This window comes from Argopecten irradians, chromosome 2, assembly GCF_041381155.1.
Source record: "Argopecten irradians isolate NY chromosome 2, Ai_NY, whole genome shotgun sequence".
Classification (NCBI taxonomy): Eukaryota; Metazoa; Mollusca; class Bivalvia; order Pectinida; family Pectinidae; genus Argopecten; species Argopecten irradians.
The window spans coordinates 9,838,632-9,854,613 of NC_091135.1; the positions used below are offsets into that span (position 1 = coordinate 9,838,632).

The window sequence follows — 15,982 nt, forward strand, 5'->3', positions numbered from 1 at the left end:
ATCTATATCTGCGCGTGAGTATAAACCCATTAGACGCTAGTTAAGGATTGGAACCTGCTTACGTGAGCCGTTTATCATTGTTAGGACATACCACACGAACCTAAATTGAAAATGTAACTAAGAAATACGGGTGTAAAACGTAATAAAGCAACGGGATGAGTTATGTTCTTTGTCTGAAGAATTCTCATTAATTTTATTTCCAATTTCTCAAAATCAAATATCCTACTGAATGTTTGTTTGTCTAGAGCGCAGCAACAAAGTCAGATTGCCCTCCTAACGTGGTCGTGCATTCTTTTAAGGTCTCGCGCTCGTCACGCGACAAACTGCATGTATTCTTAGGGTGACAATTGGTCTTCTTATGATTTGACTGAAAACACTATGGGATCTTTTTGAAGATGAGGTAATTGTAATACATTGTAAATAAGCAGAAGGCTGACGCATTACGTTGCGTAGAAACCTGCATTTTAGTGTTCACATGTCTAAAGGGAATTATTGTTAAAAATACCTGTGTATGGCTATATATCATATCAAAGAAGATGCAGTAGGTCATAATGATAATGAGAAGGGCTCAATATGAGCAAATCATGGATATGTATCTTTAGACAAATGAGCAAAAATCGAAGGTATCAACAACACAGCGAAGAATGGTAGAAAACACTCAAAGTGTTTTTATCTTTTATTTCATTTGTGGATTTTTTTCCTGACATTTTCCGCTGCCGTGTACCGGCATCATGAATTCTAATTTAAAAATAAATGTTACAACTGGGTATTATTTTCAAGAAAACTTATAAAAAATTCATTCCAGATTTCTTGACTGAATGTCTAGAGGGACAAGTATAGGAAAAATCACCCGCATTTTCATATATTGAATTTTGGATTATCGACTCGGTACTTGGTGTTCTTTGACAATATAACTCCTTAAGTGATCGTACGGTACGGATTCTCTGTGTTTTACATTTCTTTTTACTGGTATCATTGCAAATTTGAACGTTTCTTTTTTCTTGAAGAAATTAAAACCCCTCACTTCGTTTGATTCTTTGTAGAGCCAGAATTACTAAAGACATTTAGATATGTCAGTAAATCATTATAGAAATGTGGCCTGCGAAAATTTGGTTAACTTTTTTTAGAATTATTCCATGTGCGAAGACATTTCTACGACAAACACAAGCTTTGCAATGTCTGGGTAAAAAAAAAGAAAATATTAACAAGAGAAGGGAAACAGTATTTTCGAAATCGATACGATTTCAAATCTTACAGATATACACACGTTTTCTTGGCGTTTCGACAAAATGTGTATGTTTTTGCTTCAGAGGAAGTTATGGTCCGAACACCATTCGGTTTCGGTTATTATGCAGGACTATTACAAGAGGTCATCTTCTAGATGTCTAATCATCACAAAAACGAATTGGGGACACTAAAACAGTCAACACAACCATTGTGACCTTTTGTCAAGTTGATTAAGTCCACGACATCATGCTTCAGTTTCCTTCCTCAGCAGTTTTCCATTATATACCCTAGGACTTGTAATCTTACATTTTACATGAACTGATCTTTCCGTTCTGTCTGGAAATCCCAATTTCGCAACCATTTAAGGAATTGCGCAAAGAAAATGCAGAACAAATGGTTTAACAAAACCTTGAAAACAACGAGTTATTTCCTAAAATTTGCAAATTAAGTTCTAACATCAATAAACGTAAATGAATGTTGATGTTTGGTATGTTATACCAAAAAGGTGATAAGCTTTATAGAAAATAATTAAAATTCAACATGGAACAGTAGGGACTTCAGGGAGGATAACTGATGCAAGATCACACGGTAGAAAGGGTTTGATGCAGAGAGGAAGGAAAAAAACTAATAAGCATATAGAGTTATAAATGCACTACGTGCGAGTGGTATTCGCTGAAGAGAAAGTCTACGCATTTTTTTTTTTTTGTATTTTGGGTAGAGGTAGTAGTTCTTTATTACGATGCATTTATTGTTATTGCTGTATATCGTTTGATCTTATCAGTTTCTTTTCTTAGATAAAAAAAAACAGTTTTCGATGCACCGTTAACAGAGTGTTGTATTGCTGTATAGACCTGCAACTAATCTCGAAAATGAAGGTTAGTACACAAGTTGTGTATTGACCCCAGCTTCCGCCTCTGTCATTGCAGCTACGGCTAATTGAATATATGTTTCACCTATTTGGTGCTAATGATGCTTCTAGCATGTCACTATTCATACAGGGCCAATGTGTAAGTCAATGTTTACAGAGAAAACACCACTGTTTACGATCGGCTTTTGTTCGTAATGGTGTCAAGGTTTTAAGTGAACAATCCTTGCCGAAACACTCGAACATACCTAGCGACCGTCCGAAACGCCAGTTAACGCCTGTAGTCTCAGTATGGGGTAAATATGTAGGCACAGCAGACAGGTACAAATGGCTTTGTTGTAAAATGCATATAACCGACGTCTTGCAATGTTTGTTATGCATACTATGATCTAAAGCATATACGATAAATCAAAAGGAGTACACAGAGAGGCTACAGGAACCTTTCGGAACACAGCAGACGGTCTTGGCAGTTGTTAATTAAGCGTTATATCGATCAAAATAGATGCTTGAAATTTATATCCTTGGTAACATTTTATCATTTGTAAAATGGAATTAACTGGACAGAAGTAGCGGATGTTCTAACTATGATAGGATCAAGTGTGAAAGAAAAAGAACACAATCATAGTTATCAAAATCATGGCCATCCGAACGATAAGTAGAGACCAGGCCTCGATAAAAAGGATCAAGGAAAACATGATATCTATTAATCTTATACGGTTCAAAAACTATTTTCACGTGATTTAGATTTCTACATTAAAATTCAGTAAAGCTATACCTCTCTGTATTGTCAATATGAAAACGGCGTAAAGCTTCGTTAGAAAATAGCTACTCACATTCTGGAAACTCGTGTTTCTAATTGGTCTACATGTACACAATATTGATACCCATTTAACAAAGGATCCTGCTGAAAACATTATAGGCAAATATGCCGTCATTAAGGCGTTGGTATTCATTTCGTCTTATTCAAACCTTTAATGCATGGGTTTGACGAAGAAAAGATACCACATTCTACTGCAGTTCTATTGACTGTATACATGTGCCATCTTCAGTCAGATATATCGGTAGGTCATGGTAAATCAGGGCATATACGCAATATATCAATGTTGAAGTATATAGCACATACATCTCGTATGTATTCCTAATCAATATTAGTCTGCCATTGATATCTGTGATTGACCTAGATATTCTATTCGTGTTATCGATGAAGAAAAAGACAACACTTCCATGTGATTCTCGACTGCTCCGATGATTCTTCTGTAGTGACCCATCAGTCGTCTTCAAGCTTCGTGCTTACCAACCTAAATATTTTACTATGCATATGTATTTGAGGAATTGTTCATATGTAAAAGTTTGCCAGGTTATATTTTGTCCTTCTTTTATTAATTGGTGTGACATTTCTATTACGGCCACCGTCAGGTATCATTGTTTTATTGAAAGAACAATGTAAAGGTGCGTTGTATTTAACAGAGGTTATGCGTGTCTGGCGAAATTTTAACGAAGAGTGCGGTAGCCAGACAGGAAATAATGGTTTCAATCCCTCGTTATCGAGTTTAGATTGCCCCACGCCGCAGTCATTATTAACAGCCAATAAAAAAAAGTTATAGTGTTTTATCAAATATCACTGTAAAAACTTTCGCAGGGATTTAATGTAATATTCAGTTAAAAAACGCGTATCACTTTATCAAATGTAAAAGAAGTAAAATAGTATATATCTTAGCAAAACACAAAAATTCCCATGAGCTGATTTTGGAACTGATTCAATTTTGAAATTTATTAAAAATACAATAAGGATTATGGCAGCTTCGAATATGCAAAGCTGTCAGAATTTACACCGACAGAAAACAGCATTTCTTGAATTGTGTTTTCTCGATCAATACAACCCGACAGGTCTTAGTCTTGTCGAAATTACATGTACAGCATAGAATAGTGTAAATCGATAATTAATGGCTTAATAAGGCAATATATCACTGACATTGCATTGTAAAGCCTTTCTTTAGTGTCTCTACCAAATTGATTAATTTGTGATACACGTGGTAAAAAAAACTTTGTTCTAATGAAGATTATGGCAATTTATTTTGTCAAGTAGCTACTGCATTGGAGTGATGGGACAAACGACTGGCGTTTGCCAGTTTGGCACAAAACCCCGTCAAGATAAGGTCGTGACTAAGGTCATTCCATTCACTTAGGCATTTACAAACCGTGATTCACAATACATAATTCCTATACGGACAATTGTTGAAGCGAGGTATATTTATTATTTTTGTTTGACTTGAATCAATTCAATGCCGACCAAACAAATTTTGCCTAGGAACCTTATTTCAATACCTACATGTACAAGGTTTCTAAAGCACCAATTTCAACCGAATTAATAGTCAATGGTTTTAAATCAAATAAAAACAGATAAAACAAAAAATATGAAATTCCGTTCCACTTTTTAATAAGGTTGAATGCTTGAATTGCATATTTGTTTGTGGTCTTTGAGTAATAGAACGTGTTTTCTAGATAATGGCGTGAAGAGTATGTGATAATAACATGGGTGTAGACAGACAGCGATATATTGTTGTCGTATACCTAGTTCTGCTTCATCGCCTATGAAAGCTTCACATTATACAACAGTTAAATAGTCGTCGCATTCCATACATGCTGCATGCTGAATTCATACTAATTCGAATTATTCTTTATTAGAGAACGTGTTATTTGATATACTGCTGAAACGGAGATATGTAGAATTAAATATAAAACATAAGAAACTACCAAATGTACATAATTATAAATTTATTAATGTAACATCCGGTAATAGGGTGTCAACGCCGGAATTCATGACTGATATACCAAATCAATATCAATATATAATGCTGTGGAAAGCATATGCCGTCTATTTGTGCAGAATAAAATATGATATGAAAGGCGATAATTGAGTAAGGGGACATAATATTATATCTATGATATTTGACATGGCTGCATCATTATTTACACTTTTTACAAACCATACTAGCAGATTAAATCAACGCTGATATGAAACCCACACTTGTGCTTACTCTCTAAATATGACATTACCTACGGATACCTGATATTTCACTATGATTCTTTGAGTCTATAAGAGAAAATACCTTAAATTAATCATAATCGCGTTTTAATTCAGACGATATCTGATGTTATGTTTTCAAATATTTCTAACGACTGTTTTGACAATTCGTCACATTTTACCATGAAACGTTTGTTCGATTAAAAATGCATTTGCAAAATTAGTCAAAGCAAATTTAAATGGTTTTTTTTCTCGCTAGCTAAGACGATGTGCCATTTCAGTAGCACAACACTATAAACTCGGATAAATAATTTAACTCTGGAATTGACGTTTGACATATCAATGGGTATGATTAAATCGAGTTGGTAAAGTAATATTTAGGTCATGTCTAACAGTCTGTTTTAAGTATAATGTGACAGAGTTTGGTAAAGATTGCTGGAAGATTTACTGTATATGTGTCTGCGAGTCCCTCTATCACAAAGGCACATAACAATTACATGACATTAACTCCCTTATCATAATCTTCTAACAGCGGTAACGGAGAGATGCTACACCTAAGGGAAAACGTCTCAGATAAATATAACAAAGATAAGATATTTTTTAAACAAAACCTACAATTTTATACTAAAGGAAGGCTTAGGAACTACAGCAGGATTCTGAAAATCTCTTTGGTTCCTTTTATTTACCTTTTATCTTCACTTCTTTGTCTGGAATAGTCGTATGTCACGTGATATGGACGTCTATGTATTCACTGAACACCCCCAACAACGTCCATACGAAATCTAAAACGGTGTTTTCTTACAAAAAAACAGTTTAACTTACTCCTATTTCCTAATTCCAAGTCTTGACCGACATTATTTACATTTTTGGCGTTAGCACCGGTCAAGGTCATGCATATGCTTGGCAGCCTTCAGACAAATTAAGAATACGCCGAGTGAATGAATAGATCTATAAAGGTTGATTACAGTAAGGCCACATGAATTCATGCTTGTGGGGAATATTTTAGAGACTTTGTTATGCTGCTATATTACAATTATATATTATCATTATCACATATGATACATTATGTCATAATATTTTTTTCCCATATTTATGCTTGTTTCATGGTCAAGTTATTTAGCTCTTCCTCTCATAAGCTAGTTTGTAATTTATCAGAACGTTTCCCAAACGAATACTGACAACAGCAGTATCATATATTCCCAAATCCTGACGTCTTTCAGTAATCAAAAATGACACTTTTACACAAACAAGACTGTAATTATTATAAGAAATGGCAAAAAACTAACACAATTCACATTATTACTTTACCGTGGAACTATAAACTACAAAAAACTGGACATATTGAGCGGCGTACCCTGAAAATACTGAAGGCCATTACAAGGTCATCTACACCAAGCTTAATCATAGGTTAACTTCACGGTGGCAGGTCTTCTTCCCACGTAATAATCCTCTTTAGGACTGGTATTTATTGCGGGACGTTTTCTTCAAGGCCGGCATTGTGGGCGAGTGACAATCTCGGATGTTTATGCATTCATCCATATATACTGTCTTTCTTACATATAGACTTTGCCATTGGTTCGATTTAATGGTGAAGGAGAGCAAACTCGACATGAAAAATAAGAAAACCTTTATCATCATAATCATTACAGCACAACAAATTCAATTACGATTACAAATGACAGGGACAGCTTTTGTAAACAAGACTAATACCAGACCGACATATATTCTGATAATTATATATTGATGTTGTCATTGCCAATTGTGTACTATAGGATTCGAACTTGCGATCCACTTCTGGGTCGGTGGTTTTCCTCCGGGTGCTCTTGTTTTCCTCCACCAACAAACCTAACACGTCCTTACATGAACTAGGTTGTTGATAAGACATAAAACTAAACAAAACAATTGATGTAGGTGCGTATAAATATAAAATTATATTATCAATAACCAGAAACCGCACTTGTCACTAGGTACAGTGAATTTAGAATACCAGACATCAGCTTATCATAATTAGTCAATTTTGCAGGTCAATCTGACATCGTACATATTTCAATATTTTATTGGATATAGAGACACACTTGTTAAACAACTGTAAAATCCATCTGACATGCTTGTCGATTTGCCTGGACGATGCAGAATGTTCGTGGCAATAAAATATGCCGACGTTGATTGGTATCTGTTTAGTTTAGGGTCGGTAACAAGTTTGCCCGCTGGGCTATGTATCGACTTAGTTCATATATCAAAATATTTTTATTTTGAGATTAGTATCCACCGACTAAAGCTTGTCTAGGCTATGCTGAAACAATTGTTCATGATGTGGAATATTCTATTGTTGAGGTATGTATTATTAATATGTTTATGGCGGTGGTTTGATTGTTTTGAAAATAGCTCAAGTCATTTAAGGTTAGAAGAGACGGTGGATGCAATTTGGAGCTCATCGGGAGAAACCAAACAGACCGCATTTGTTGCCATTCTCTTTCCGCGGCAGTCGATGCATTTGGAATGTTCGACGTAATTGTAGATAGACTCTACAACATTCGTCTATGTTAAAATTATGTAATACCATGGATAATTATGTACGTAGGAAAGTACATAATGAAAATGCTAAGCATTGACATAATTATTTACAGAAAAAAAGAAATGTGTGTCCTCTATGTAAAGGCTAAAGATTCATTTGATATCTCCATAAGGGACGACCATAATTTAGAGGACATTTTAACGCAAAGTGAGGATATTGGGTGAGTTTTTTTAATGTGATATACCTTTGGTTTGGTTATAAGTGCGATGACAGGGAATAAATATATATATATATATATGTATACTTGATAATATAGTGACTTCTCAGTGAAACACACTATGGCATCCAGAATGACTAAAAGTGGTGCCTCATATTGCAGACAATGCGAATCATCTATTGTAAGATATCTTAAATACTGATTATGTTATATAAGTGAAAACATTTATAATGAACATTATACTTCAGTGCTTTTCCTCGACAAGGAGATAAATCTAAAACATAATTCACTATGGTAAATGCTCGATTGAAATTCAAGAGATACAATGGATTGTTTCTGTAAAAGAAGAAGCACAAGAATAAGGTTCAAACTGTTGTTCCTTTTTTATAACCCTAACACAGAGGTACATGTAGAACGAACAATGTCCACGACTTTTACCGGATAGTTGAAGAAATCTAGATAAAAGTCATCAAACGTTACAAATGATGAAACGTACTGAACAAAACACCACAGGTGCCACCTGAATTAAGTGTTTTCATTTGACCGTCGTGGTATATAGAGGACATTGATAGTGGTTCGTCTTCACCGTGACAATGCATGGTACGGTCACGCCATACTGACCATAGTGTCTACGGACATATTGACCAGTCTGTTTGTAATGTATATATGTTTTAGGATCATGTATATACAACCCCAGGAAACATAAACTGGTTTTATAAACGTTTCTGACTCATTCACTTATAGTACACTGTATTATGTGGATATTATTGACCAATTCGTTTTTGTTTATACGAAACTAAACTCCTAGAACTCCCAATAGCTTTATAAATCTGTCTCCAATTGAGTAACCGAATCGTTCGTATACATTCCGATAATGCATATGACCAGTAATATAATATCATTTTACTAAACGAACGGAGAATATCTGAACTGATTTCATTTTATACACTGTACATCAGGGATTATGTTTCCCCAGTACGTGAAAAAGTGCGCCGTAGAGCGTGTTATCAAAACGAAACAGGATAATCCCAAAAGACATGTCCTTGCTGTTACGACATTTGGTTTTGCACTTGGAGGAAATAAGATACATTTACAGGGATAAAACGACAAAGAAACGGTGGTAAAATAGGCCGAAATGAATCTAATGATACATACGGTAGAGCCTGGCGGACTGTTCTGCGTACTGGGACCAATGAGCGATATTGTCGGACAGAAAGCCGATAAAATCACTACTTCCATTTCCCAAACGCCGGGGCGAACGTTTCATATAGGGACAACTCTGCCAACTAAATATGACATTACGGATACAGAATAAACCCCGGTTAAGCAAAGTGCTGCTTCAAAATCTGATTATCCTTGATAAGATTGTCCAAAGATTTTGAAATTATTCATAAATCGAATTATGCATTGGGACGACCAGACCACACAGCGCCGTTAGAAAAGGATGCTAGTACCCCAGTCCTTCGTGGTGCAGACTATATAGCCTATAATACAAAACCATAATGAGGTCTTGCTTTAATCAAAAGAGACATGCGGATTTTTTTTGTTCTGAATTATGATTGACACACTAAGGGATATCATAGATAGTGATTTTAGACAGGTTCACTGTATGAGAAACACATTTTCTGTTCCTAAGGACAGCTGTGATTACAAAAGAGCGAAACGTTTTTCACCTTCATCTAACAATTAAAATTGAGTGATTGTCAAAGGAGTTTATATTTAGATCGAATTGACGTCGACATATTAATACAACCAAGAAACATGAAACATGTTTGGTTTTTTTCTCTCTTGGTGTATTTTTTCGTTTCGGGAGTCTATCGTCATGGTAGACATTCTATATCGCATGACGTCCTATATAAAGTTCTGAATTTTGTGTGTATGCAATCATTTGAAATTTTGGTAACCCAGTTCACAGATGAAATGTTGGTTCTCAGCGTGTCGAGTCGGTAGTGTGAACTACAGTCCATGACTGTTTATTTGCAGTGACCGTGAAACCGTCTTCATACTCAATTCCAAATAACAACTTTGCTTTGTCTAATGTCAATGAAACGAAAAGAAAGAGGCACGCCGCCAGTAAAGATCAGTTTGATTGAACATAATTTTATTTGAACACATCTGCATTTTGTGCTTGTGATAATACACGTATTACATTGACACGGTTTTAAAAAAATGGCGTCATTATGTGAACGGTGAACTTTCAAGGTGTTTTTTTTTTTTTTTTTTTTTTTGCTTTCAATAGACTATTGTTTGAATGTTAACTAGTTTTTTGTCCGTAACATAAAATTTATTAGTAACGAATCATTTTTCTTAAGATTAAACGTGTAAATATAATATTATAGCTTTTCATACATAAAATGGTTGCGATACATTTTATATATCTGCTGTTTTTGCAGCTGTATGATTTTTTGTTGTGGTCATTAATACATTCATTTTCTTACTGCATTAAGCTGTATGAATCTTAGCATTTTCTTAATGATAATAAAAACTTCATTAAAAAAGGATAACATGCTTAGCCAAACACTTATTTACCGCATAGTCCTGTTAAAATATGTTATATTCTTTTATTGGAAAACATATTAGAAATACCCATGGTACTAAATACTTGTATTGCAATGCTGTTAGTACATTGAATTGCTTGGAGGTCAATTTAGATTAAACACTTATCGGTCGATATATCCGGCAATGAACCAATGACATAACTAAGATAACTTATGGTATCGTTTCATAAGTACCACATCACATGTCAGAAACGGGTCACAGCGATATGTTACCTAACTAACAAACGTGACAACTTCAAAGTGATTTGTTTTATCGATAATCTATAAATTACTAATGGTTATGATGTCACAGCTGTTTACAATATCCGGTAACTATATATTTCATATTTGTTGACAAAGGATCTCTCTTGTCATAAAGTTATCCTTTAAATAGTTCATGTAATGTAGAAATAGATTTGATCCCACCGTAGAACACAACTCTTCCTTAATGCCATCACCTATTTTCTGCTTGAGCAGTCAGTGTATTTGGTTTGTGTGTTAGTTGATGAGTAGAAATATTAAGATATTATTTTTATTTATATAGTGTCATTAAATAAGTTACATTTAATTGCTCTCACCCATCAATGAATCGAAATCATGTACCTGGATATTCTACCGCTTGTTCGGTGGTTTTTCTCCTATAACTCCGGCTTTCCTCCACCAACAAGCCTAGCACGTCCATAAACGACCCTTATAGGAGGTTAAACTTATTACATGTAAACCAAACAAAGTATTCTACTAAAATGTTTTCGTAGTATATTGTTTCAGGGTGGTTTAGAAGCATTATTTGCTTACAATAGATCGAAGATCGGGTACATCAGTACAGCTTACGTGGACTTCACAAGAAAGTATCATTTTAAAGTAAACTTGTTTTTCTGCTATGGCAGCATGGGAATGTTGTTTATAATGTTCGGCAGTGGTAACACAATAGTGTGTCGCTATCACAAGAAGCCACAAAAAGAACATACTGCAGTCTGTAATACACACAATTAGTACTTACATGTCGGGGAACACCTATTCTTAAATAACGCTGACTGTAGAATCGAAAGAAATGAAGACATAAAGGAACAAAGCAGACCTGGAAATAATAATGATAATAAAATAGCAGTTCTAGCAATAGAAAGAAATGTGTCTTAACTCAATTTTATGATGTATTCTTCTTCATCACGCATTAATCAAGCAGGATACTAACTTTGGGTTTGTTTACCACGCGTACACACAGTTTGTGCAATACAAGTAGATACGTAGTTATGTGATGGTATACCGTGACTGGGCTAAATCGATTTGGCTCATATCTTTAAAAATATTTGCTTTCGGGCATATCTGATAGATATCACCAATATACACATTAATATGGAAATCCTGCTGTATTCCCCTACACGATACCATCTAGGGGGTCGAGCGATGGGGCAGTTGTTTGAGCTGTTATCTCGATGTCCGTGGGGATGCCGATGAGGGAGGTTCAGTAATAACTAATGTTACTGATTTGGTTTTATACAGTATTTAACGATGTTTTCAATAAACCAATCTGTCTGATGGTTCATGCTTTGGCAACGAATAATTCGTACAGATGCTATATTTTATCTCGTCATTATGAATATTATCTCTAAACGATGACATTTTAAAACGTTTTATTTTTTGAAATAGTTTTATTTTGGGGGAGTGTTTATTCATTTCAAAAATAGTTTTGTAAATCAAAAGATTCAGTTAAGATCGGACAGCAGGCCTATATACGCCCTCTCCATATGATTACATGGATGCATATAGAAGCATATTTAAATATCCGAAAGAGTGTATGCTAATTATGATATGTTAAAAAAGGAAAGTTATCGAATGTCACATAATACAATAGAAAATAATTCTTGTCCCATGAGTAATGTAACTTTGTCTAGTACTTTTGTTTGTATGTCACTATCGTCATAAATACATATTCTGGTCTATTGAGCCTGACATAGGAGTTTGTGTTATATAAGTAACCAACCTAGCACGTGACAGGAAATAGGGTATTGATACCATCAAAATAGTGATCATTATGAAATTGATCATAACATGTACATCCCCTATTGAGATAGGTAGTCTTAAATATTTATGAAATTATGTAATGTATTTCCACCCATGCATGCACTTACGTAAATAAAAATAATTATATAAAGTATATATATATATATAGATATATATTATCAATGATCGCCGTTCCTATCAATATGATTTATCGTACAATGTAACGTTATATGTGACATAAGATCATTTTTCATAATTTGATGGTATCGCTTTGAATATTATCATATTAATATTTTATAATTTCATCATAATAAGCCATCATGATATCACGACACACAATAATGTAAATTATAATAAAACTTTTACGTCTTATTTGTTTCTCTATTCATGCGTTCATGCATGTATATGTCAATAATAAATAACATCATTGTATGTAACGCATTCATATCGTTATCAACATCAGCTTGGCGTGATCAGTTTCATCGTGAAATAGATTCCCTGATGTTACATTTACGTTTAAATACAAAACAAGTTTTCAAACTACTAATGGTAATGCTATCACATCGTAGAAAGTTCGTTTGGATTTCTGGAGAAAGCCAGCTCAAACACTTCATATGGTAACCATTTTTGAGATAAACAATTCACATTAATCAATTAGTTTTTTATTAATGCAATTAAAAACTGATAAAAAAGTAAGTTATACAATGTTTAAAATCTATGTAACATAAGTCAACAAATTCATTACAATATTTTTTTCAAGATAATCTACTAGAATACATGTAACTTGGTGTACAAATTGCACTTCAAGGTATGATACATTTAAATAAAAATGACACATTTTGCTAGAAAAAAGATAAATTAACAAATGTATTTTTTATTAATGATTTATGTTTCGTTTCAGAGTACTCACAGACTAGCCATCGCTGACATAACATCAAAAAAAGGTAAGTGTAACGTCAATTTATTATGATTAGTCAGTAGTGTCTTAGTTATAATAGACTTTTAAGGGAATTTTAGTGGGAATGGAATGCGTTGAAATGTGTCCGGAGGTTCATTATTAATTCATCACAGTTGAACTTCGCTGCCGTGTGTGAAAGGTGTTTAAAACCTTCCATTTGACCCCCGACTCTGCTATCTCCAGGCGCAAGGCATAAAATTTCTACGGAAACCTCGGCGTTTTGATCGAGGATTAAAATTGCACTATAACTGTTACTTTAAAACGTTCATATGTATAATATTTATATATATTTGAGAATTATATGATAAGAAAATGTTGTAACACACAGCATAAATCGGACTCATTACAGGAAAGTCATAAAATGCGTACAAAGATAAGGACTGCGCAAACTATTCTGGCACCATGCGAGTATATTTTCTGAAATAAATAAGTTTCCACTGTTTAACGACAGGCCTCTACCGGGATTCACCTGGTATAGGGGTGCTGAAAGGTTAATAAATATGGTAAAGTACATCATAGAGGTTGTTAAATACCCGTATAACTCCGTTCGTAAAGATTTTCGTCCGGAATACTCCATCTCCGTACTTGATTCCGTTAATTAGACATGTGGTTATTACTTCCTGCTGGTCCTCAAGTGATTAAAGTACTATAATCAAATATTCATTTAATAAAGTGAGATTTTATTTCTGTGTCGTCACCACCGGGAGTGTCATTAATAGTAAATTAATCCACATTCTGCCAATGGAGAAGCTCCGTGTAATGTTTGTGTCACACTAAACCAGAAAAATTAATCATTTTTTGGCGATGGAGCCCACATTAGGTTAGAGGAGTTCACGCATATTACAACACCCATCGCTCCCTGAGGAGACATATATTGCATGATTGGCAGCCATAGGGTTTGGGGCTTTTTGTTTGAAAAGTGCAATAATTTACAGTATCCTACAGACAGACTCATTTATCTAGATACCTAAAGCAGACGGGGTATGGGCATCGGATTTTGTGCCAGCCCAATTCCCCATCATCATCAATTATACTTGATTAATTACCTTTGCTTTGAAATTGAGATCGGTTCATTCGAGTTGTCTGACGTTATTTCATAATACATATATACTAACGATTTTTTAGAAGTTCCATTTTAACCAACTCCTGCAACATGCTGCCACGTCCATGCATTGATCGAACGATTCGGGAAAGGGCGAAGTAGGCGATACATAAATCCTTGTTTTTTGACGTATAGTGCTCCAAGCTTCTATCTATATTCATCTTTATGAGACGTCACTTATCATTTTTCTGGAAAGAAATAGTCTGTCTCAGTCATTTCAGCATCTCAAAGTTTAAGAAATCTGACAAATTATCTATCGTCTTTTATAACCCACAGCATATAGCACTTCAAGCTTTCTACAGTATATTACATTCAACTAGCCAAGGGGGTGTTATGACCATATTTTCCGCATTTAAAGATGTACTCCAGCAGCGCACTTGTCAAAGGGTAGAATTTAGGTAACGATAGAATGAATTTAATCTAGACACTATAATTGTGCAAAATTCTTGAATTCTTAGTTAGGCTAGTTATTCAGTTGTAAATTATCACACTGGATGACAGATGCAAGTGATACCGTAGCAGCAGCCCCCCATGCTTCTTAGGGAGTTGAGGTTAACATTGGATATTTGCGAAAGATTGAACAACAAGTTCCACTACATAAAGTTCAAATTATTAAAGTTTATGTACTACTCTTTCATTTCAAAAAACAACAAAGTGTCCATCCATGTAATTAAGTGTACAAAAAACATGATTAGAATACCAGGAACATTAACCTCATCACCGTTTGACTGTAACAGCCCTAGTTTATATCTTAACATGAATGACAAAACGATGTCGAGAATTTTGTCATATCATCATAACATTTCAGAAACATCTTATTAACTTTCCAGTCTGAAAACGAAGAAGTAGTTTCACAAACGATTTTTGTACATTCAAAATAAGATATGAACTCTCCATTAAAAAAGTACTGTTTTAATACCGGCTTACCAAACACAAATCTCCCATAATTTCTTACAAAGCTAAGATAACACTAGGATAACTCGCTTTGCATTGTACATGCAAAATTATTTTCTAGACTATTCAGGCATCGGTATAGTAATACTCGACATTAAGTAACTAAATATTTATCTTTCGTGTATTATTTCTCAATTTTTTTGGAGAAGTTCAAATATATTGCTTGGCCATTTTTTTAACAGTAGACACTATATGCCACTAACATGGCACTGCCCTTTATATTTCCTTATATCTCTCGTGCCTACATACATAACACTGGCTGGTCTCGGGCAATGCATTCATGGCTATCCATGCAATACAGCCTCATGATGTCACGTAGTCGCAGCGTCAACTTTTTTTTATTTTCTCGGTACAGTTTTAACATGTTTTTTCCGAAATTAAGCTTGATTTACTTTAAAATATACAAACAACGGGATTTGCATTGAAAATATCATGCAATTTTCATAAATTAAGATTTGACTTGCAGTCATGTTTTTTTCGAATTTATTTCAAAATGGCGGAAAATAATAGCAGTAAAATTGCAATAGAACGTCGAGGTATGAGAGAAAAATACTCTTTCATACGTGGATATGAAGGATGGG

The 15,982-nt window shown here is 34.4% G+C and overlaps 1 protein-coding gene across 1 annotated transcript in view; it reads left to right on the forward strand.

Moving 5' to 3' along the window:
• The window catches only part of LOC138314390 (5-hydroxytryptamine receptor-like), a 117,521-nt gene that overhangs the window by 56,514 nt on the left and 45,025 nt on the right, over window positions 1-15,982 (forward strand). Inside the window, exon 2 of the mRNA XM_069254694.1 lies at window positions 13,289-13,331. The gene's annotated coding sequence lies outside the window, so the exon portion shown is untranslated. The remainder of the gene's footprint in view (window positions 1-13,288; window positions 13,332-15,982) is intronic.